This window comes from Paramisgurnus dabryanus, chromosome 5 (genome assembly GCF_030506205.2).
Source record: "Paramisgurnus dabryanus chromosome 5, PD_genome_1.1, whole genome shotgun sequence".
Taxonomy (NCBI): Eukaryota; Metazoa; Chordata; class Actinopteri; order Cypriniformes; family Cobitidae; genus Paramisgurnus; species Paramisgurnus dabryanus.
In genome coordinates this window covers 5,579,387-5,603,893 of record NC_133341.1, presented here as the reverse complement: position 1 = coordinate 5,603,893, position 24,507 = coordinate 5,579,387, and the positions used below count along the sequence as shown (strand labels likewise).

Sequence of the window (24,507 nt, the reverse complement as noted above, 5' to 3'; positions counted from 1 at the left end):
CATGCTTGCAGAGAATGGTTAACCAAATTAAAATTAACGGGTTGTACCCAATGATAGCACTTAAACATGAAAAAGGTCAGATTTTCAGGCTATAACCCCTTTAATATTTTGATAGGTAGTTTTGGTGATAAAAGGTTTGCTTATTTGCAGATTAATGTATATTAAATGTCTTCATTCGCTAATCTTTCCGAATGACTGCATGAAAATTCATAATAATGTCAGACTGAGCTCTAACCTAAGCTTTATCCAGTGTTGCCAGATTGGGCGGGTTCCCGCCCAATTGGGCGGTTTTGAATTTGATTGTGCGGGTAAAAATTGGCTTGGGCGGGTGTGCAAAATTTGGGCTGGTTTGGGATCAGTTGGGCGGGTTTGAAATGTGCATTTTATAGGCTAATTATTTAACAAAAAAAAACAAGTGTGCATGTATTTCATCTGACGTTACTAAACACACGCCCACTGCCTGTGTTTATATGGACGCCACGCCGATGATGAGTCCGCGTTTAGCCAATCACAAGTGATAGCAGCCAGCCAGCTCTCTCAGCGGGAAATCAAGATATTACAGATGGCAGTGGGAGAGTGACCCAGGCCTGAAGCAATGGATAATGCCTTTCGAATCGGAAAAGAGCACTGCAAATTCTGCAACACGGACTCCGGATTGCAACGTATACGTTGCTTGTCACACATCGGCCGTGTCTCAATGCGAATGCTGCAGCCTCCGGAGGTCGCCTTTCTAGGCTCCATACGTCATCAAGACTGTCTTGTTTTAACAGTTATAAAGTTGACTTTTATTCTTAGTTAATAGTAAATTGTTGTAATATGCTTAAAGAGCACCTATTATGGGATACACGTTTTTAAACATCCTTTTGTGTGTAAGTGTGCATTAGTACATGCTAACGATATTCAAAAAGTACATACCTCAAAGAAAACGATGACGCGAGTTATCGTCTCTAACGTTCGAGGACTACAAAAAACACTCGGATTGTAGGCAACAGTTTACTTCCTGGGATTAGTGACGTAGATAAGACCAACATTATCATAGTTCAGCCCTCTCTGCTTTGCTTGGGTACGCCCTCAAAGACGGGGGTGGGGAGCGCCGAGTTAGAAGAGATCTAAAATGGCGGAGGTTGTGAGTCCCTGCTTTGACTCTGTTTGCAAACTCTTGTTTCATTGTTTAAGCGATTAAATCTCTCGAGTAGACGCTGTCTCTTTAAATGCGAGGGAAAATAGCACTTTATGGACTTCCACAGAGGACATCATGTTTAATACGGTTCCGGAAAAATCCAGTCAGAAGTTGTTCACAGAGTTTTCACAATAACTGCTTCTCATGAACCGAAGCTGGATTTGCGCGACGTCTCCTCTTGAAAGTTGGATTACTGTGCACTTCTGGATCACAGGCTGTAAGTATTCACGTTTATTATTTGCCTTTTACTGTACGTTACGTAACCGGTAACCGGAGATTAACATAATGTGCGTGTAGAGCTAAGCTTGCAAGCTAATTGTCTTGTGTTGTAATACTGTATTTCATAAACAACGTACCATATTTACACACGTGTATGTTGAATTATGCAGACTATCGTTTTTTTATCGATGTTGGTTTAGACATGTTTACAAACTTGCTAAGTTGCTAAGCTAAATACAAATACAAATGCCAGCTAACGTTAAACTGTTACCAGTAAAATTTGTTCTCATGATCAAACTCAAGAAACTCTAAGTACAGATGATTTGTTTAAAGTTATATGTATTTTACTGTTGTATGTACTTGAAGCTTTCTTAGATTTTGAAACGAAGTAAACACATAATGTGTGTTGCTAATGTTGGGCCATGTAATATGTAATACATTTACGTTTTAATGAATAGTCTAACGATTTATAGTCGTTGTACTCTATTGTTATAATATGTTTTTTTGACTGAATACATGTTTGTTTTATTTGTCTATATCCTAGATTCGCAGCAAACATGCAACATCATTACACACAGTACAAGGAGTCAGACTGGCATATGAGGAGCAAAGGTGTGTAACACACATGATGTATTTAGCTAGTGAAACCACTACCAGTCTTAGATGTATAACTGATGATGACAAAGTTTTTTTTCTCTGCATAATAATAGGAACCCAGGCAGTAGCATCGTTTCACAATGTTTCCATCACCATCATCAGTGGATGCCTTTGCTGTCCGTAGCCTGAGATTTCAGATTTGCAGCAAAAAAATTTTGATTTTCTCATTTATTGGAATGCTGTGCAGGTATTTAAGTATTTTAGTAACTTTGTTAAATAAAGTAGTATTTACTTTTACAATAAATTAATTGCTTGTTTATATTTTACAGGTATTTGTACCTTGCAGCCATCCATTACAATGTCACCAAGCCGTAACAAAAGCAGGAGAGGGAAAGTACAAGGCTATGTTCCCAAAACACACAAGTGACATACCGTAAGCAGTAATGTTTTATTTCAAATACATTCATAATTAAAAACTTAATGTATGAAGCAGGGAAATAAATGATCAAAACAAAAGATTTATTGACTGCAATATTTCTACAGTTATGTGGAGGATGTGATCAGGCTTGTGTTTGATGAGGTATTTGAAGACAAGCTGAAGGAAGCCCTGATTCCAATGGACCTGGCATCACAGTTTGAGAGACCTTCAAAAGAGGACGTGATTGCATGCCATCTTCAGTGCAGGGGTCGTCGAAAGCCAAAATTGTGACCGATCTGATCAGGAAGCTCCAAGCGTATCTGGAGAACAACACACGACAGGATGATAACCTTATAGTGTCGTCTTAAATAGCACCAGCTGACAAAGCTTTGATATGCCATTTATCTGAATAGATGGCTGTAAGAAGTGAATTGAACAATTTTTGAAACAAGAGCACAATGTGGTTACTAAAGTATGTTTATTTGTATATTGTTTAACATTTAAATATATATTTGTAATAAATAAATAAAAACTTTTGACTGACTATTATATTTTCTTTAAAGTTACATCTTTTGTTCTTTTGGGTACTTTGTTACTTTAATTATACTTTAGTGTTATTGGTTTAAAAATGTAATAAAACTTACTCTAGTCCTGCACCTCAAAGGCTTATAGTCGGTACAATAAATGTTCTGTGTGTAGGGATTTAGACAATTTGTGCAAAACCTGGATGATGAATCACGCAGGTAAGAGGCCCTGGAACCTGTTGCATTCTCCTTAAAACCTAATAAGTAAAAACATAGCACTTATAAGTAAGCAGTCTTTCATAAAAAAGTTTACCATAGTGAAATAATGTAGAACATTCATTTCAATTAATACTTTCTTTGTGCTACATTTGGTGTTTCCATATAGTTTGCACAGTGATATAGTATGTAACAGTCTTTTATAATAAAGTTTACTATAGTAAAATAATGTTAACAAATGAAATAGTTTTATAATCATTTCAACAAATACTTTCTATGTGGTGTTTCCATATAGTTTGCACAGTAATATAGTATGTAAGCAGGCTTTTATAATAAAGTTTACTATAGTAAAATAATGTTAATAAGTGAAATAGTTTTATAATCATTTCAAAAAATACTTTCTATGTGCTACATTTGGTGTTTCCATATAGTTTGCACAGTGATATAGTATGTAAGCAGTCTTTTATAATACAGTTTACTATAGTAAAATAATGTTAACAAATGGAATAGTTTTATAATCATTTCAACAAATACTTTCTATGTGCTACATTTGGTGTTTCCATATAGTTTGCAAAGTAATGTAGTACGTTATAATTACCTTTTGGATGTCTTTGCAACACATTTTCGTCTTCGTTTAGCATTCTGGCAGAGCTAAGGACACCTAAAAAAGTTAAATCCAATCGCGTTCATTGACGGAGATCGTTTATATCGTAACTGCCGTCTGAACTCTCTGGATCGAGCTTGAAGTGGTAAGGCAGTACAGACACCATCATTTATAGAGAAATATAGCGCTTGTTTACGTTGCCTGTGACTCTCAGTCAGAACCGGAAAACCCACGCGTAGTCAGGGGCGTAACCTTTCAAACACACGCCGAACCCAGTTGACCAATAACAGTTGAGTAGTCATCTGACCAATCCGAATACACTAGACATTTTGGGAGGCGGAGACAGGAACTAAATCCGAGCGTTTTCCAGACATGCAGAAATCGGTGAGGTATGTAAGCAATTTATAAGACTCACAGTGCATTAGTTCAAGTTTTAATAACATGTATGTACTATGGGATATTACAATAACGTGCTAACGTGCTAATTTATTAGCATAATTGGTGCTCTTTAAAACTTGCGAATGTAATTCAGTTCGAAAGTCAGTTAACTAAAATAAACCAGGCTTGATTGCGTATGCACCCTGCATATGCGACCTCCGCAGGCTGCAGCCTGTCATGGGCTTGCCAGACCTTTTGTACTAGACTCAGGTCTGAGTGTATCTGGCAAGACCATGACAGTACTATGTTCTGTGTGGGGACATGTGGAGTCATATTGTGTGTGTGGCTTCCACGTGTTCCCAGTGTCTTGTCGCTGTCATGGTCTTGCCAGACCTTTGTGTAGATTCAGGTCTTATTTCAGAGGGCAAGATTATGGCAGCATTGTGTTCTGTGTGGGAACACGTGTTTTCACATTATGTATTTGTGTCACGTGTTCCCAGTGTCTTGTCACTTTCACCCTACTCCCTTATGTACTCGTGTCTTACGTAATTAATTATGTTTACCTGTTCCCCATTGATATCGTGTCTTTATAATGTCCTCTCGTTCCATGTCGTGTGCGCGTTCGTTGTCGTAAGTCAGTGTGTTCATGTCTTCCGTGCTCATGACTTATACTTTCGTTCCAGTGTTTTGTTACTGTGTTTAGTGTCCCATCACTGTGTTTATTTATCTTCTGTTCTACCCCCTCGTGGGTTTTTGTGTTTGTTACCTTAATAAATTCTCAGTTATTTATATATATCGTCTGCGTTTGGGTTCTCCCTCTTTTGTGTAAAACCAACCGTGACATAACGAACGCGCCCAACAGAACCCAGCAGACTAGTATTATGCAATGTGCATCGGACCCAGAGTGGTGGAGATCGATTTCGGATCAGACGCTTTCTGGCAGTGGTCCCTTTCCACCGCAGAAGGGGCTTCCCCTCAGAGACTACGCCCTGGCGGTAGAAAGCAGTAAGGGGTGTTACCCGGAGTTTCTCGCCAGTGCTTACCTGGTAGCCGAGATGAACGACCCTCCACCGATTCGGGAGCGAGGGGACCTACTTCATCTGCCTTATTGGGACTTGGTGGACTGTCTCGACCGCCGACAGAAATCGGCCACAGTCATATCCAGTTCACCGACATCCAGCCCGAGGAGCATTATGACCGGGGCTATCAGACTGGGGAGGTCGACTCCCGTCTCTCCGGCGTCGGAGACCACGCCCGCACCAGATATCCGTCCAGCACTCCCGGCCTCCAGACGGAGGAGGAAGAGGACGAAGGGGGCGTCGGAGCAGCTGCTGCAACCCGCCGGCGCAGCCGGAGTCACGTCACCCGCCGGCGCAGCCGACTGCGCAGCCATGGACACGTCAGCCGCCTGCGCAGCCTCGGACACACTATCCCTCAGCGTCTCAGCAGCATAATTATAGGACTCATTCTTTTCACCCCGGACATTTTGTACACCCTGTTGTTGCCCCACCCCCACTCCCTGATTTGTTATTTTTGTTGAATCATCCGAACCCTTTAGTTACATATGTTTGTCTTCCGCTTTTGTTTATTGTCATTGTTTCTTGGGTGTTCTCTGTCGTGCAGTCCCTCGTTCCTCGTGTTTAATGTTGTGTTTGTTGGTGTCTTGAATCCACCTTTAAAGAAGGGGGTACTGTCATGGGCTTGCCAGACCTTTTGTACTAGACTCTACTAGGTCTGAGTGTATCTGGCAAGACCATGACAGTACTATGTTCTGTGTGGGGACATGTGGAGTCATATTGTGTGTGTGGCTTCCACGTGTTCCCAGTGTCTTGTCGCTGTCGTGGTCTTGCCAGACCTTTGTGTAGATTCAGGTCTTATTTCAGAGGGCAAGATTATGGCAGCATTGTGTTCTGTGTGGGAACACGTGTTTTCACATTATGTATTTGTGTCACGTGTTCCCAGTGTCTTGTCACTTTCACCCTACTCCCTTATGTACTCGTGTCTTACGTAATTAATTATGTTCACCTGTTCCCCATTGATGTCGTGTCTTTATAATGCCCTCTCGTTCTCTGTTGTGTGCACGTTCGTTGTCGTAAGTCAGTGTGTTCATGTCTTCCGTGCTCATGACTTATACTTTGGTTCCAGTGTTTTGTTACTGTGTTTAGTGTCCCATCACTGTGTTTATTTATCTTCTGTTCTACCCCCTCGTGGGTTTTTGTGTTTGTTACCTTAATAAATTCTCAGTTATTTATATATATCGTCTGCGTTTGGGTTCTCCCTCTTTTGTGTAAAACCAACCGTGACACAGCCGGATTGAGAAACGGACATCAATGACACGTGTTTGAGCCGTGGATAAATTATCGGAGCATTTCAGGTGAACAAAACCAAATGTTCGGCTGTCATTTAGTCAATTCTGGTACCATGAACTTCAGCCAGACTGTACATAGTTCTGAAAAGTTCAGATGTTCATAGTGTTCTTCAGCATCCTTGCAAGTTAACGTACAACCAACAGCCTATTATTGTTCTGCATTTACTGCTTAAGGTAAGCCTATTTACGATCTCTCTCTCACACACACACCTATTTATCAGGAGTAAAAATACATTATTAATAATAATATAAATAGATAAAAAAACAGACATTGTTGAAATTGTTATTAACGAATTGGGTATTTGAATAATCATAAAACACTTAAATATACGCTGTAAAAGTGCATTGTGCGTGTGGGCGAGGGGGCATAATGTAGCTGTTGACTGTTGTGAACAAGTTATGTCATTTTGCTAGTGTGGTTCTGTTCTGGTGTCGCTAGCTATAGTATGTTGCATTCATTGTGGAAGTTAAAATAACTAATGCTAATCAAATTAAACCAAAATGTTGATTTAAATATTTTGGGCGGTTTTTTGTGCATTTGGGCGGGTTTTGGAACACCTTTGGGCTGGAAACCATCAGCTCTATCTGGCAACACTGGCTCTATCCCTGGTTTAAAACCTCAAGACAAATAAACATGATTCATCAGTCAGAGCTTTTTACTTTAATGTTTAACATCAGTTAATTAATTCATATTACTAATGATCCATCTTTAAAACACAACTTTGGTTTAGTTTCAATGAAGGAGCCTCTTAGCCTGGTCCAACCAGACTCTCGTACATTTACTTCATTTGTACAGAGAGTCTAGCCACGCTCCATTGCAAAGCGTTACTTCCGTTAAGGAGGGTCCTCTGTCTAAGTTTAAAACTATTGGATCTGCCCAGAGTCACTCAGGATCTGCCATACGCAATCGCTACCGTGTGGTCGTGAAGTATATCATGCACCAAAACCGGCCGGAAATAATCAGACAAGTAAGAATAATCAGACAAACAAAACTTAGCAAACCTGGTTCTTGCTCCAGCTTTAACTTCTGTATATTCTGCAGTTTTGCAACAACAGACCGAATAGCTTTTCTCACGTCTTTCTCCGCTGCCATTACTGAACTACAACTCAAACTGACGCACGACCTCAACGTCATCGTTCTTAGCCACACCCATCTGTTCGCTGATTGGTCCTGCAGATTTTTGCAGGAGAAAACGAAACTCTACAGAGCAGTCCCAGACGTAGTACTGAAGAGAAATGAAAATTAAGCGGACGCACGTATGAGGGCGGAGCCCGGCTAGGGCTGTGGGGGAACTTAGGGCTAAAAAGGTTGGGAACCACTGAACTATACTACTACAATTCTGCCCTTAGAATCCGCTCTCTCCAATAGCAGAAAACCACTTACGGTTAAACAAGCTTCAAATTTGAATTCATATTTGGTTGCTTCCATCCCAGCTAACAGAAAAAATTTCTAAGAACGTTCCCTGAAAGTTCCCAACGTTCCCAAAAATTTTCTGCCAACGTAAAAAGTTTCCAGTTTTCTTGACGTTCTAAGAACGTTTTTGTGTTGTCGCAATGTTAGAGGAATGCATGGATTAAAGTTTTCCGTCGCTAGACGGATTTCCGTCAATTGAAAAATTATTACATTCACTTTTCATAAAGACGACGTGTATTCACCTTTTTAAGTGGGATGTGATCAAAGCCTGGAGCGGAGCCAAATCACGTTCCTCTATCCACTGTAAGCGTTCTGTAATCACGCACAGGATCCACTCCGGGTTTTCTGGCTGTATCACGTTAAGCTGAGGTAAAACTTCATTTAAGCTAGCATGGTCAAACTTATAATGCAGGAAGGCTCCGATGTTTTAGAGATCGATAAAGGTGTAAAAGACCTGGAGATTGACTTGGCTTAGCGAAATGATGAAGATTGGCAAGGCTTTCAGTTCGTGGGCTAAGAAAACCAAAAAGTCAGGTAACTTGCGTGTCTTTGCACAGTATGATTAGGGGTCCTGTATTTTGGGGGTAAATGATTTCTCCCGTACGTGATTACCCGCGTCCCGTTTTTGACTGCTATGCTGATCTAACCAGTGGCTGATACAACGGCTTTGTTAAACTCGTGGGTAAACTTCATGTGGCGCCACAAGAACCAGGAGGCAGATGACATCCAAATCCCGTTAGAGCGATTCGAGGAATCATAAGAGGAGACTGCTTCCGAAATGCTCTCGCGGGACTTTGATGTCAACCACATGTCGGTTCTTGCAGTTGCATTTGCGTGTGGTCACAAAAACTTAACATTTGTACACATATTTAAGCATCGCAGTTTAAAAACAAGTGATTTTAAGCCATTCAAAGTCAAACAACAGTGCAAAATGCGGCCGCTGTTTCTGTGTCAGATGGGCACGCAAAGCCGCGCATTCGCTTCTCATTGTGTGAGTATTTTTGCCGCTTTATTGGCCTTAAATAAACATATGCGTCAAAAATCCAGTCTTTGCAAGTATCCTCATATAAACACGACCATTTAGGTCTTAGGATAAAGTAAACAGCAGAAACATTGCGCACAAAATAGCACATCAGCGCTGCCTCTATTGTAACATAATATTTTGTTGATAAAGGTACAGTCATTCATTGTACATCTTTCACTATGGTTACAGACATCCTGTGGGTATTGTACACGAGTTTGACTCGAGTTACTCGTTTAGGATTTATATTCATACATAACGTTACTGTATTAGAGCTGTGACTGTAAGCTGTTTTGTGAACGGAGCAGACCCTGGATTATTCGTTTATGTGTACTGAATAATATGACATGAAAAAATTGTATTTGTTTACATTAGTAAATGCATTATATAACATGAACAAACAATGAAAATATAGAGTATATAAGCATTCTTGTTTATGTCATTACAGTAATTGACGGTAGTTCATGGTGCATTCACTATGTTAACAGTTTCAACTTTGATTAAAAAAAAATATAAGTAAAAGCTCAAATTAATACATTTACAATTAATTAATAAATAAATAATTAATAAAAGATTCATTAAAGGTGGTGATATTCATGTTTTCTTTTTATATAGTGAGTTATTTAGCTGTTTCGCCTTAATCTGAAATTCCCTGCAAACTACAGCTACCTATATACCACAGGAGACTTTAATATGGAATTAATGGCAAAAAATCTCCCCTTAAAATGTTATTGGTCTCGCCTACATAAAGTGTTAGTTAAAGGAATATGACTTGGCCTGAAAAAAATTTCAGTCAGAAGAATTTTTTTCACTTTAATCCCTGGGAATGTTACATTTTACCATTTTTAAACATTATTACAATGTCATGTTTTAATGTTCACACAATGTTTAAAACAACAACTGTTTATTATATTGACTTGTTTGATTGTTATGTAAATTATAGAGAAACATTGCATTTTATTGTGTTTATGACACGGGTGACCCGGGTTCGATTTTTTTTTTATATAAACTCACGATCTTGATTCATACATAAATGCGATCTTCTTTATAAATGACGGCGATTATATTGCATATAGTTCCCTGTATTCAGATGCTGCATTCACGTGTTTACGTATTTACCTTTCTTTTACTGTCTATGGTATTTACATTACAATCCAGGATGCTATAGCAGTCAAACTTGCTCAAACTCACACAGTGTAAAACCAAACCCTATTCATTCACCAATCCCTATTCATTCACCAATCAGATCCGAGCGTTTCTCTCTTCCTATTCGCGTAGTGTACGCACTTTTTATAATTATACATTATTATACATACACTGTAAAAGCAAATAGTAATCCTTACTATAAAAATGCTAGTATGTTTACTTGTTTTTAACCAAACTGTTGAGTTTACTTAAAACGGTTAATTGTTCTTTAAATGTTACACTACAAAGTTCACATAACTAATGCAATTTAAGTAAACTTACTCAAAATATCCAAGACGTTCAAAATAATCACCTCATTGGGTCTTAATAGGCATGAAGAAGTTATTATAACCAGATTGAGGTTGGGCCACACAGGCCTTAATTCCACATTGTCCTTAATAGATAAAAGTAATAGCATATGCTCTGAATGTAAAGTCTTGGAAGATGTCACCCATATTTTATATAAATGTAAGAAATTTGACCAATTTAGACAGAAATGGAAAGACTCAGATGCAGAAAATGACATTCATAATATTTTACAGGAGCAAGGAATTCAGGGACAAAGATGCAGATGCCTCATTATGTATCTTAATGATACTGGATTAAGTAAAATAATTTAGGTTATTTGGTTTATATTATTATTAAATTTATTTATTTTTTCCCGGGAGGGGGTTTGGTTTTATTATTGTTTTATGATTTTATGATTTAAGGTGTATTTTGCCAAAGTCCATTTTACACACTCCTGTGTAGTTATCCAGTAGATGGCGGTATGTATCATCAAGATATGATCCGCCATTAAAAAGTAGAAGAAGAAGAAGATCCAAGACGTTCTATTGAGCATGCGCATTTTAGCACATTTCCCCACACCTGGACGAAGCACATGGAGTGACTCGTGAGGAAGATTCTCAAAGGAAGTTTTAACGTTACCCTCTGCAACTTTAAGGTAATTAACACAACATTTTGTATTTTTCTTGTTTGCTTGTCCTTATTGTCGACACATTTTCCACAATTATATGCATGCATGCTGTTTCGACGAATTTATTACGATGTTAGGCCTAAGTTACATTTAACGTTACCGGGGCAATTGGCGCAAAAATACACCCAATTTGAACAAATCTTTACTTAAAGTAAATATAAAGGGGCAAAAAAAACAAATGTATAATTAAACTAAGTATATATTACAAGATAGTCTGCTCATGTTTGCAATAAAGATTGTTTTTGCAACATTATACATAAAACCAATCACACATGTGCGATGTCCAAACAGATTCGTTTTGAATGCTTCATCGGTGTTGTAGAGAAACGCGAGGTTTTCATGAATAACAAACGTGCATATTTGATATAATAAAGCAATGAGCCACAATAAGCAGTCTTTTACAGTAATTTAAGAACTGTCATGCAAGACTACGTCCTATATACTTGAATGGGGAAAAACGATATCTCTAAAATCGCGTGCTGATATCACAATTAACGTAACACAACACATTTCCGACCAACAATTAAGCCTGACATTAACTGTACCATAATATTTGTATAAACGGCTTTTTTTCTAGTTCGTTTTATATACTGAGCATGCGCAAAGATTGGCAATCGCCTCGCTACTCTGTAAAGCCCCTCCCCAGAGAAGCGTCAGCATTTATAGATAAGCCTAATGGTGGGTTATTATTTCTTTTCTGAAACTTTGATTTCGTATACTTGGAAAGGATTGATAAAATGAACGGAGCAATGGTGCGTAGTTCTTCATTAACAGTTGTGTGTGTGCGCGCGCAACATTACGGCTGCCAAGCAACAACAACGACGCAGTAAAAAGCTTGTCAAATCGACATCACCCTAAACGCGCCGGTTTGACGCGTTCAAGCAATGTTTTGAGGGAGACGCTAATTTTACTCGTTTATCCTCGGTTGAGAACAACGGGGAAAAAAGAAGATAATAGATGCAAACAGGTAAACCCATTGTAAAATAAAACCATATGTAACTAGTTGTCTTAAAGGTTTAAAGGTGTACTGCTTTATTTCTTCATGCATTGTTTACCATGCATTTCTCCTCCACACACACACACACAGAGAGAGAGAGAGAGAGAGAGAGAGGGCTGTATTTATTAATATAAGTAGAATTGTGTATTGCTTGTTATTTTACGTTTATTGTATATAAACTAATCTTGACAGATTTGCATTTATTTATCTTTAAATAAGGTAGTTAGTTAATGGTAATGTAAAATGTTTTTGTTAGGCCATAGCATGAACACAACGTTATTATGCCAACTTATGACTAAGGTTTTAAAGTAATACATAATTTTCTTTTTATCCTATTGGCCTATTTTTATCCTATTACTTCTTCTAATTTTGACTAATGGAATAATGAATCTTCATTTGTCTTTCTTTAGATAACCTGCTGATTTCCTTCTGCCATGCAGTGGAAATGTAAGTTTTGCACTTTTACATCTGAAAAGAGAGCACAACTTCTTAAGCACTATCGCATAAATCATGGAACATATTCCCGCATTGCTCCGATATCATGTCTCCATTCAGACTGTCCATGTACCTTTAAGTCATTTAATGCATTGAAAGTACATTTATCAAAAATCCATTCTCAACAAAGTATTGTGAAATCTAGTACTGTTCCAGTATGTTACAAGTGTCATGTTTGTGACTTTACTGAGCCATGCAATGAGTCAGATTATTTTGGTCATTTGCGTTCTCATTTGAGGAACAATGAAAAAGTTCAGTGTCCTTTCAAAGACTGTGTTTTTGAAACAAATGTGTACTCCACATTTAACGCCCATAAAAGTAAGGCACATCACCACAACCGCCCCGGCCCTGAGCATTTTAAATTGGGAATTATATCAAGTACTCAGGATAGTCACACAGAGGAAAATCCAGCTCAACCTCCAATTGACAGCATAGACAGTGAAGATGAGTGTAATTTGCCAGAGGAACAAGACAATTTGGATGATACAAGGCAAAAGCTTGAACACAATTTGGCTTCACTGTTTCTCAAAATGCAGACAATCTTGCATATTTCAGATAGCGCAACACAAGAAATGATCCAACAGCTGAATCAAATTTATTTGCTGTCTGAATCGCTGTTAAGTAGCACAATACAGCAGATTATTGTTAAGCACTGTGGTGAGGCAAACAGCTCAGTTGTAAAAGAGCTTGTCAGGGCAGTCACAGACAGCAATGTGATGTTACAGTGTACAAAAGAGGAAGGTCCTCTTTCCACAACCAACAGGAGAACATCATATTTCTTGAGAGAATTTCCAGTTGTCATGCCTGTTGAGTACAAAATTGATAGAGATGATCTGTCACCAAGTGACGATCTGTGAGGGCGGAACCAAAAGTGTGTGAGATTGGTTCCGCTCTGACGACTGATGCGAAACACCGGAATTCCCGGGGTTTCCCCAAAAACATCAAGCCCGATAACATTCAGGTGAGAGCGATCGACACAGCGATCACTGATAGGACGGTAAGGAGAGAAGGTTGAGCATATAAAGACCTTTGAAGATGTCCGTTGGTGTTGTTGGTGGCACTTTGTGAATCTGCTGCTTGCGCTTGTTGCTACGGTGGAGATCGGCTGGGTTGACTCACTTTAATCCCTTAGGGAAGATGAGAGGTTGGAAACGTTGGAGTAAGGAAGTTATCGTGTGATTTGGATGTGGAAAAGAGAACGCGATGCTGTTGGATGCATGATTGGGGAATCGGTTGGACAACAAAGCGTGAGTAAACAATCGAAACAAACGCTCTGTGCTATCTAGAAGAGGAGTTACTGGTGTCTTTGTGGGGGTGTTGAAGGTTACCGGCCCTGTGGGGATTAAATGCGTAGGTGAGCCGAAGAGGTAACCAGGAGACACAGAGGGGCGTTGTTGAACATATTCATCTGTGAAATCTTTTCTCTCTTGCTGGCGTGTAGAACGCCCAACCCGCCTCTCGAGCAGCCAAGACCTAGGCGGCCAAGTCTTAACTTCACGTGGAGTGCGTGTGCAGAGTGCTGTGGTGAGTGTGACTTTTACCGTGTGTTTTACTAAGCTTGCTGTGTGTGTGCTGTATTGACAGTAACCGAAGCCGCCCGGGCCCCGTGCAGATTGTGCGAAGAAAATACCACGTTGAGGCCCGAGCCAGAGGAGAGAAACTAACCACTACCTGTGCAGTGTGTAACTTACTTGTGTTTGTAACAACGTCTCGAAGAGGATCGAACAGTGTCAGTAGTGAGAACCCATTACCCCTGTCTCCACGAATGCTTTGGAGTGAACCAAAGGCCCCAGTGTTGTGAGTAACCTACCTGTGCAGTGTATCACTTACCTGTGTTTGCAGTAACGCCTCGAAGAGGACCGAACAGTGTCAGTAGTGAGAACCCATTATCCCTGTCTCCACGAATGCTTTGGAGTAAACCAACAGCCCCAGTGTTGTGAGTAACCTACCTGTGCAGTGTATTACTTACCTGTGTTTACAGTAACGCCTCGAAGAGGACCAAGCAGTGTCAGTAGTGAGAACCCCTTTACCGCCGTGTCCACGAATGCTTTGGAGTGAACCAAAAGCCCCAGTGTTGTGAGTAACCTACCTGTGCAGTGTATCACTTACCTGTGTTTGCAGTAACGCCTCGAAGAGGACTGAACAGTGTCAGTAGTGAGAAACTCTTCACCTCTGTCTCCACGAATGCTTTGGAGTAAACCAACAGCCCCAGTGTTGTGAGTAACCTACCTTTGCAGTGTATTACTTACCTGTGTTTATAGTAACGCCTCGAAGAGGACCAAGCAGTGTCAGTAGTGAGAACCCCTTTACCGCCGTCTCCACGAATGTTTTGGAGTGAACTAAAGGCCCCCGTGTTGTGAGTAACCTACCTGTGCAGTGTATCACTTACCTGTGTTTGCAGCAACGCCTCGAAGAAAACCAAGCAGTGTCAGTGGTGAGGAACCCTTTACCTCTGTCTCCACGTATGCTTTGGAGCGAACCAAAGGCCCAAGTGTTGTGAGTAACCTACCTGTACAGAGGGTAACTTACCTGTGTCTGCAGCCACGCCTTGTGGTGGATCCCCTGCGTCCAGTGAGGTCGAGACGGAGTGACCTGAGGGCAAGAGAGAGACAGAAACAACAGTCAGATAAGTTGTGACCCGGTGCTGGACCAACATTAATTGTACTTTCCTTGTTTTGCCTCCAGGAGGAAGCGGAGGGCGCCACGAGTTCAAGGGAAACAAGGAAGAAGACCCTTGGCCCCCATTCCCTGGTCCAACTCGCCCTGGAGGCGAGAAGCAGATTGTTTTTAAACTGCCCTTCCCCTTTTTCCCCTTCCTTTTAAATATTTAATAAAGATTCCTTTTAATTGTAGTATACTCGTCTGTCTGGTCATTTCTTTAAGAAAGTCTTGGGAACCTCCTCGAGGTGGAAAGTAGAGAGGGGCATGGCCTGGTAGCTAGCTTGGGTCCGCCCCGGCCGTGACAGATCAGTGTTATGTCTATATCCCAATTATTGAATTGTGGTAGAAATTGCTGAAAAAAGAGGTTCTTGACAAGGTGCTAACTTCAGGTGAGACCTCAGGGAGATACAGCAGTTACAGGGATGGAACACATTATAGGGATAATTCATTTTTTGCCGAAAATGATTACAAAATATGTCTTAACCTATACATAGATGATTTCGAAGAGGCCAATCCACTCGGAACATCACGAAAAAAGCACAAATTGTGTGCTGTCTACTGGGTTCTTGCAAACTTGCCTGCAAAAAATGTGTCATCTTTGCATACCATTCAGCTAGCTCTTCTTTGTAAAACAAATGTAGTTAGGCAGCATGGCTACTCGAAAATACTTCATCCACTAATTGAAGACCTGAAATATCTTGAACAGCAAGGAGTATTTGTTGAGCAGTTGGGATCATGTGTAAGGGGATCTGTTCTTCATGTCCTGGCAGATAATCTGGGTGCCCATTCACTAGCAGGTTTTCAGGAGAGCTTTAGAGTGAATCATCCATGTAGATTTTGCCTTGCCACAAGGGAGGACATTAATGTGAAGGAAGTTAGGTCAGGCTTGTTTGAAATGAGAACAAAAGAAAAACACCAACAACATGTCCAAGATGTTCTGCTGGACAGTACTTTGGTGGTACAGTATGGTGTAAAGAGAAGCTGTCCCTTGAGTGACAATTTGAAACACTTTCATGCCATTGGGGGTTTCCCCCCAGATCTGTTGCATGATCTGTTGGAGGGTGTCGTTCCTGTAGAGATGGCATTGTGTTTACAGAATTTAATTGGCAAACGTAACTTTACCCTGGAGTCCTTAAACAGTGCCATTAAACAATTTCCATACAAGTTTTCAGACAGGACTGATTAGCCACAGCCTATTCCACAATCATACACAAAAAAAAAACAATTGGGGGAAATGCCCATGAGAATTTGACCCTATTGAGACTCCTTCCACTTTTGATAGGCCATACCATAGCAGAGAATGACCATACCTGGGAGATTTTGATGTTGTTGAAAGATATTGTGGAGTTGAGTTGTCTATCAAATTTGCTGATGACACTGTGGAGTTTTTGAATTGCAAGATCTCAGAACACAGAGCTTTGCTTCAAGAAGTTTTCCCAAACTTTGTTCTGCGTCCGAAGCATCACTACATAGAGCATTATCCTCAGTTAATCAGAATGTATGGACCACTGAGAAATCTTTGGACAATGAGATTCGAGAGCAAACATAAGTTCTTTAAGAAAGTGATCCGTGATGCACAAAACTTCAAAAATGTCCCCCTAATGCTGGCTAAGAAGCATCAAATGACAATGGCCTATCACATGGATGCAGGGGGGGTTTTCAAGCCAGGAATACAAATGGATAGGGTCTGTAGTTCACTTGTAACAGCCTTTCCTGACAATGTGCAGGAATATCTGCATCTAATGAGCCCTAATTGCAGTACAGTGCTAGTTTCATCCAGTGTTACCATTGATGGTATTAAGTATTGCCCAGACATGGTGGTTTCAGTTGGATCTTGTTCAGGTTTGCCAGAATTCATGCAGATTAAACAAATCTTTGCAATCAACACTGACATAATGTTCCTCTATAAACCCCAGACTGCGTGGTACATCGAGCATTTGCGCTCTTATGAATTGTGTAGTTTGCATTCACTGCAAGTAATTCTGCCTTCTGAACTAAATGACCCTTTCCCTTTGGCAGCCTATAATATCCGAGGCCAGTTCTTTGTCACATTGAAGCATCACATCTGCTGCTAAGTGACCTTATTGTATTTTATTTTATTATCGTTTGTGTTGTTGACTTATTTTTCTTTTTATTTTAGAATTTCAGCCAGCCATGTCAATGATGTTTCGCGTTATTGTGCACGACAGTGACATCCGAAAAGTTGTGATTTCAGAAAAACCAGCTGATGTTGATGCCTTGAAACGTGTGCTTCAAGAGAAGTTGCAAGTCACATATTCTTTCAATGTCCAATTTGAAGACCCTGACTTTAATCATGCATTATGCAACCTAAGTGATATTAAGGATTTGACAGGTAAGGCAACATTGAAAATAATTCCTCTATCAACTTCTCCCTCCTCAAGTCAGGCCGACACTGTACTTCTCTCAGGTTCGGATACATCAGAGCAGTTGTCTGCTGAACGCCAGAGTGAGTGGCCAGAGGATTTTGAAATCCCTAAATTTTCTGTTAATGTTGAGTATCGTCTCCGTCAGGGAAACCTTGCTTTTATGAAAGATGGTACAAGTCTTGATGTTGGAAGAGACATTAAACATGACATATTGGAATCACTTGCGGGTGCCATGTACACTTTTAAGGCATATCCATCAGATGAAAACTTTGCTCAAGTTGCTACTGCCCTTATCAGAGCACACCCCTGCTTGACTGAACCGGGTTCTTCAACAGGATCAGCTGGATGGAAAAACAGCCTGAAATTTAAAATGGCCAACTACAGAACAAAACTGCGTAAATGTGGCTGTAGTGATGTTGCTGTTGAGGGAAAGAGAGGTGCAGAAGCGGGCAGTGCTTTCAGGAGAAGCATTAAAAAACCTAGACGATTTGAAGTAAATTTTTTGCCAAATTTCCCTAACGGGGAGAATGAAGACAGTCAAGAACGCCTAAGAAAAGAACTTGTAGAAGAAATGAAAAAGAAGAGCCGAGACATGAGCCTCATTGGCCAAAAGATGGACAGTACATTTGCCCTGAGACGGAAGGAAATCATTCACTCTGAACCTCCTGTTTCTGAGATCTTGGAAAAATGGCCAGCACTTTTCACAGAAAGCCAGGTTTGTTTTCTTTTCCTCTTCACAACCTAAAGTGCTTTTTATTAATTTGTTTCTTTTTAAGTAATTTACCATTCTGTGCTTGTGCTTAGATCTTTGCAGAATTCAATCGTATATCTGGCAAGAATCTGCGATCTGAATTCTATGCAGCACTGGACAAACACTCTGCACGTTTCCTTGAAATTTTCCGGAAGAAAGGGGGAACTCAAGGAAGAACACTTGATGAAATTTTACGTCAGGTTGATTTAAAGGTACTCCTTTATTTTGTTAAATGTTGTTATTGTTAAACCATGAAATGAATTTTACCCTCTTACCCTATTTTCTGTCTGTTTTTTTAGTCATCTGATGTATCTTGTGTGCGTACCGCTGTACTTCATGGACTTCCAGTTCTCCTGGGGGATGACTCGGATGAGTTTTTCAAGACGTGCTTTGTAAGTAATGTTGGTGTTACTGCTTTAAGTTTTGTTTCATAATTGTATGGATCAGGTTATGAGAAGGAGTATACAGTAGACAGACTAAAGCCCGGTATACACTGCACAATTATTGGCTGTCCCAGACGAAAGATTGCCATCGTGAAACAATCGTCGCGATTTCTGTAATCGTGGCTCTCCATCGGTGGTCCTTTGTCGTACAATGAGAGAGGTTCAAAGACGGCCATTTTCCGGGTCTTGCGTCGAAAGATAGCCTACAGTAGTTTTCTGTAGAAATTCGGCATGATCACCGCACAGTGTGTTTGCTGCTACGACCTGCGCGCCGGTATTTGTTTACCACGAGCGCATGCTGGTGACGTTGCGCCACGTATGATGCTGCCGCCGAAGCTTCCGTATCATCATCAGATAGTCTACATGCCTCTCGTAGCAGAGTTTAAACGATACATGTCGCACAGTGTGATAAGGTAATGATCTTATAAGAGGACAAAAATCGTGCAGTGTATTCTGGGCTTAAGGGGCCAATCACACCAAACGCGTTTATTTATGGCAGTTGCAGGCACCTTTTTTAAATGATATTCTATGAGCAGGGAGCATGTGCGCGCTGTTTATGCGTTTATATGTATGTAATATGGCAATTCGTAAAAGAAGAGCTAACGCTCCTAAAATCAATATGTGAGCATTAGTTCAAATACAGTAAAGTAGCATTACTAACTCTTGGGTTGTTCAAACCTCTAACTTTTCTTTGTTTATTGGAAACAAAACAAAATTAATATTTTTTTGGCAGTGTATGGTATCTATATCTTTAGCTTCAAAAAACACAAGAGTTATTTAATAATTCTTTGTAAACAAAGAAAGTCATAGGGGTTCTAAGTAGGGCTGCACAATAAATCCTATGCGATATTACGCGCATCTCCTCAGTAAAGCTGGTTCCTTGATTAGTAAATTGCTATCACCTGCTTTTAGATGGAGCTGCATGTACCACACAAAGCTAGTTCACTGACAAGCTGGGCCATATCGCATACATATTGCAGGCAATACGTCTGTGATAATTAATGCGAAATTGCCCCAATTGTCAGTGATCTACGGCTTTGTGTAGTAAATGCTGCTCCATCTGAAAGCAGGTAATGCCAATTTACTACTAATCAAGGAACCGGCTTTAGGCTATGTTTACACGTGGGCGGCTATTTTCATAAACGGACATTTCAGCCTCTCCAGATTCAAAAATTATATCGTGCACACATGTCAGTTTTCAGAAAACTGTTTATTTACACGTACCTGTGCATATATGCCGTCAAGAGAAGCTCAAGCCCACGTAAGCCACTCACCGGAAGCGCTGGTGGTGACGCAAACTGGTTCTTCATGTTGGAGGGAGGAGTTGTGGCAGTAGGTGATCGATGACGTCAAAGTACCGCGAGAGCGAGTTGAGGAATCACACGTAGAGGTGTAATTTCGAATCGCTCTCGCTGTACTTTGACATCTTCCGTCTATCGGTTCTTGCAGCGCCGCATGAAGTCAAACACGCGTAAAATTGCTGACCTCCAAGCACTCGTCTCTGCTCCTCAACATAATGGAGCAGCTGTATTTGCAAATACAAACACACAAAACGAGTTTGCACGAACATAAATGTGATCTTGGAAGTGTTCAGAGTAGCAGTCACATGTAAACATAGGTCGCACTTTTGATGTAGGTGCGAGCTCTGGCGCATACTCTGTGACGTTGCCTGCTTAAACATTTGTTTGTCTCAGTTTTTATGCAACCTTGCAACCGAAGGTTTTCCAGATCTCCAATCTGGCCAGAGTTTTTAGAAACAATCGGTTTCAGAGGCGAGTTCTCGGTTTGCGTGTAAACGAGGGGCACAAACGAAGGTAAATCTCATGCGATTTTTCGTGCAGCCCTAGTTCTAAGTGATAGAGAATTAGTAAATGATGAATATATTTTAATAATTATATCAACTATCTGAACTATTAATTCTCTTTAGTTCTGTGAGATTAATAATTAGGAAGAATGCAAAAGAAGTCCTTCTATTTTGTAACTTGCACAATTTATTTTATTGATGTCTTTGGCAATCATGTTTGCCATGAAGCTTGATTACACTTTCTTGTGCATCTTACCAACACAGTGCACTGTGGTGAACAAAATGCTTCAAGCTGAAGGAAGAGATTTGGTCCGAACTTTACTTCCAGTTTCAGGGTTTTTTTTTTGACTAGTTGCTAAACTGAATTCTTGAACAAATACCTTGTCGAAAATGATAATAACCAATGTTTTGGTGTCCTATGTAATCTACGTGTTGTTTATTTTGCTTATTATATAAATAAACTACATTAAAGGACTTTGTTGTTATTTATTGTTACCGAAGTTTATCAGAAGTTACGCATTGACCACGAAAGCTGCTTGTTTATGTTGTCACCTCTGAAACCGTCTATATTTTGCTGAATATGAATTCTATACAATCAATGTTTTAAGTTAAAGACATTCATTCTTATTATTTTCTCTATTTAGGATTCTGATGTAGATGCAGACTTCAGCCAAATTGATGTTGGCCTGCTTACAGTTCTACCTGAAGACATGCACTGAACGTTAACGCAATAAGGAAAATCATTCTGGAGGGAAAATTTGTCATGGACGATGTCCGAAGCTTGCCACATGCTGTATGTCTCCTTTTTGCTTTAATCTATGCTCTAAATTTAGACTACCCAAAGACAATGAGGAATACATTTGAATTTATTCAGAGGGTATTTCTATCTTTAGGAGGTAAGAACCTGAAACCCAAACTCCAAACTCTAAAAAATCAGCTTTTAACCTAATGTATTTTCTTTTGGCCTTGGGTGCTAACCGTTAAAGGTATAATTCAACCAAAAATGAAAATTCTGTCATCAATTTAGGCGGGTTTGTAACAACATGAAAGTGAGTAAATGAAGATATTTTGAGAAATGTTTGCAACCAAACTGTTCATGGACCCCATTGACTTCCATAGTAGGATAAAAGAATACTATGGAAGTAAACAGGGTCCATGAATGGTTTGGTTACAATCACTTCTCAAAATATCTTCATTTGTGTTCATCAAAACAAAGAAATTTAGGTGGGTTTGTAACAACATGAAAGTGAGTAAATGATGACAGAATTTTCAAATTTTTTGGGTGAATATCACTTTAACTGGTTGATGAAAAAATTAAGAATGTTAACTCTTTAAATGTGTTTAGGCATGTTTAGTAATGGCACTTTTTTCACATGTGCCTTGACTTCACTTGTTAAAAAGGGATCAGTTGTGTTTTTTAATTAACTGTCCCTTTCCTTTCATGTTTTGTACTTGGACTTAGTGTGCCTTGGTTTTACCTCTTGTAACAAAGGAAAGGGTGTTACTTAACTGACTTGGGGAACAGTTTTTTCTTTATTTCAGGCATGTTTTGTAATTGCACTTAGTGTACCTTGGTTTCGCCCTCTTGTAACAAGGGGAAGAGTTTTTTCTTTAAGTAACACCCTTTCCTAAGTCAGTTGTCTGTATTTCAGGCATGTTTTGTAATTGCACTAAGTGTACCTTGGTTTCGCCCTCTTGTAACAAGGGGATCAGTTATGTTTTTTGTTGTTGTTTATAAGTAGCAGACCCTTTCCAAAGTTAGCTCTCATGTATTTTAGGCATGTTTTGTATTGCACTTAGTGTGCCTTGGTTTTAGTGTTGCTTTTGAAAGGGTCTGTTACTCAAAAAACATTAGACATGTTTTGTATTGCACTAAGTGTGCCTTGGTTTCACCATTTGTAACAATCTTTTTTTTTTTTTTTTAAGTAACATACCATTTCCAAAGCCAGTCAGTATTTAAGGAATATTTGTAATTACACAAAATTCCAAATTGTTGTTTACAAAGCCAAATTTCTGCAGATACATGCCTATTTTGGTCTCTAAAGTTCCTTTTCTTACAGAAAAGCTTTTTAGAATTTGTTGTGAATGACAGAAAAAGGCAAGTTAGTCAGAAAGACTGATACTGTTTGAACAGAAGTGTCCATATGTTCACGGAATTATGTTTTAAAAAGCTTTTCAGCTGTTTATTACAAAAATAAACAGTTCAGAATTTCATATGTGTGTTGAGTGTTTTCTCTATCAGTTGTACTTAAAAAAATATGTTCATTTTACTTAAAAAACTTTGGAAACCGATTGCACATAGTTTTTTAAGTTGACATAGCTTAAAATTGTTAATTAAATCCATGTTCAGAGCACTAGTATTTAGAATGTTAGCAGTACTAAATAAAACCTTGTTAGTTTAATTGAATTAATACGGTAATCTTAATAGAAATTTTTATGTAACATTAGTAACCATTGATAAGTATATTAACTTAAAATTACATATTAAACTAAATTGATATGTATTAGTAAATTTACTCAGAAAATGTTTGTTATAATTACTAATAGCTAATTACTAAGTTAACCTTGATTTTGCTTTTAAGTTTGCTTTGGAAAAATGAGGCAATCGGTTTCCTTAGTTTTTTTAAGTAAACTGAACTTGTTAGAATTTACAGTGTAATAATGCTGATTATCTTTTTTCGTAACTGTCTTATTTGTGTAGTAGTCATTTCGCCTGCCTAATTGTATGATTCTGTTCTGTGCAGTCTCTACAATTTGCTTGCTTATAAGTCTTTTTTCTTTTTCATGGCATTAAGTTTTGGCATCTAACACCCACATTCCACATGAACTATGTGACCAACCAAATGTTCTCTGTTTCAGGTTTACAAAATAACAGGTGTTTCAGAGTTTTAAAAAGGCAAGCCAGCAAGTGTTATTCCCCTCACAAAACTTGGCAGCAACATCATGACAGCCTCTGAGCTGTGACTTCAGCAACACAAACACAAAAATGCGTCAGAATGAGGCTTTTAACAGCACTAGATTAGCAGACACTTGGTTTCTCTGTTTTAATCTGCATGTCAGAGTGAGGAAGATGCTCTGGGGCCCTGAGTCAAGGATAGAATGTTGTTCTTCCCCTGATAGATTGATCTTTTGGGGAGCAGGTGTGGCAACTCCCTCCCTTCGCAGGGCAGGTCTGAAACATAGGCCATGTCAAATAATTTTTTATTCTCATATTATGAAAAAAACCTTTCGGTTGTATTAAATGCATGCAATATACATTCATTGTGAATGCTGCTTTAAACAGATGTAGTATGTGATACATGAATGATGAGTGAGTAAGTTAGTTAGTATAATTAGTAAGTGTAACTAGTGAAAACATTTGTGTTAAGTACAAGAATGACCTAGATAAAAATAATACAATTGAGGAGTTCTGATGCAAAAGCTGTAAATCGCCCCCTGAAAAGTTAAATGAAATGTATATAAAATTTATTTAAACTTAAATTGATTAAAAATTAACAATTGAATGTTCTTCCAGGAATTAACGAATAAATTAATTAATAAATGAATGTCATACAATGCACTGCCATGACAAAGACACACAAAAACTTTAGTCTTAGCTGGAGTTACCCTAAACATAGTGCAATACTTATTCATTGAATAAGATGGCTCATTTTTATTTCCTATTGTTTTACCCTCTTTATTGCCTCCAGTATTCCTGGCCTGTTGAGCACCAGTGCAAACCCTAAGGGCCTCCCTGCACAGATGATTAAAGGAAAGACTGCCCCCTACAGAGGATCCAGGGCATTGCCCTTGGCTTCCTCATTCCTTCTTTCCCTCACCCTGTGTGCACTCACCCTCTCCTTGCTGCTGTGACCCACTCTGTACCAAGA

At 39.3% G+C, this 24,507-nt stretch overlaps 3 long non-coding RNA genes across 3 annotated transcripts; 2 read left to right on the top strand and 1 right to left on the bottom strand.

Annotated features, from left to right (window-relative positions):
- Positions 1-1,951: 1,951 nt before the first annotated feature.
- LOC135748742 (uncharacterized) lies at positions 1,952-2,667 on the top strand. The gene is made up of 4 exons (XR_010532186.2): positions 1,952-2,011; positions 2,110-2,243; positions 2,326-2,429; positions 2,540-2,667. It is a non-coding gene; the product is annotated as an uncharacterized lncRNA (long non-coding RNA).
- Positions 2,597-4,269, bottom strand: LOC135748743 (uncharacterized). The gene is made up of 3 exons (XR_010532187.2): positions 3,753-4,269; positions 3,059-3,195; positions 2,597-2,734 (listed from the first exon to the last, which is right to left on the bottom strand). It is a non-coding gene; the product is annotated as an uncharacterized lncRNA (long non-coding RNA).
- A 6,728-nt stretch (positions 4,270-10,997) lies between these two features.
- Positions 10,998-15,397, top strand: LOC135744690 (uncharacterized). The gene is made up of 3 exons (XR_010530802.1): positions 10,998-11,067; positions 12,508-12,544; positions 15,278-15,397. It is a non-coding gene; the product is annotated as an uncharacterized lncRNA (long non-coding RNA).
- Positions 15,398-24,507: the final 9,110 nt, after the last annotated feature.